The 643-nt window shown below is 39.3% G+C and overlaps 1 non-coding gene across 1 annotated transcript; it reads left to right on the top strand.

The window, feature by feature from the left end:
* Nucleotides 1-107, top strand: LOC141687677 (small nucleolar RNA R71). The gene has a single exon (XR_012561165.1). It is a non-coding gene; the product is annotated as a small nucleolar RNA R71 (small nucleolar RNA).
* The last annotated feature ends 536 nt before the right edge of the window (nucleotides 108-643 follow it).

Below are 643 nucleotides of genomic sequence, written 5' to 3' on the forward strand. Positions count from 1 at the left end.
ATTCCATGATGAGGACACTTCCTAAGCATCTCCTTGTAGCACTCCAAAGCCTCTCATAAAGATTCTCCCGATTGCTGCGCAAATTGAGTAAGAGTGTTCCTGATTGCAGTTGTCTTCGTCATAGGGAAGAATTTAGTAAGAAACTTTTGAGCAAAATCCTCCCAAGTAGTGATGGAACCTGGTGGTAGAGAATGCAACCGGTATTTAGCTTTATCCCTCAGAGAGAATGGGAAAAGCCTCAGCTTCACAACATCTTCAGAAATATTGTTAAACTTGAAAGTGTCGCATATCTCGATGAAATATCTAATAAGCATGTTGGGATCTTCCGTTGGAGAACCCCTAAACTAGAATGAGTTCTGCACCATTTGAATCATGCTAGACTTGATTTCAAAGGTATTAGCCGTGATGGTTGGTCTGATAATGCTAGACTGTATGTCATTGATCTTTGGTTGAGAATAATCCATTAAGGCCTTCGGATTTGCTACTGGTTCTCCCATTACAATCACGAATTCTTCTTTAACTTTCTCCTCTTCTTCAAAAACTTCATCAATTACTTCAACTTCATCCAATATTTCCTTACGAGATTGAGAATGCATTCGCATACACGCTCTTTAGAGTACCTGAAACACAAACAAGTAACTAG

Source organism: Apium graveolens, chromosome 9 (assembly GCF_009905375.1).
Source record: "Apium graveolens cultivar Ventura chromosome 9, ASM990537v1, whole genome shotgun sequence".
In the NCBI taxonomy this organism is placed as follows: domain Eukaryota; kingdom Viridiplantae; phylum Streptophyta; class Magnoliopsida; order Apiales; family Apiaceae; genus Apium; species Apium graveolens.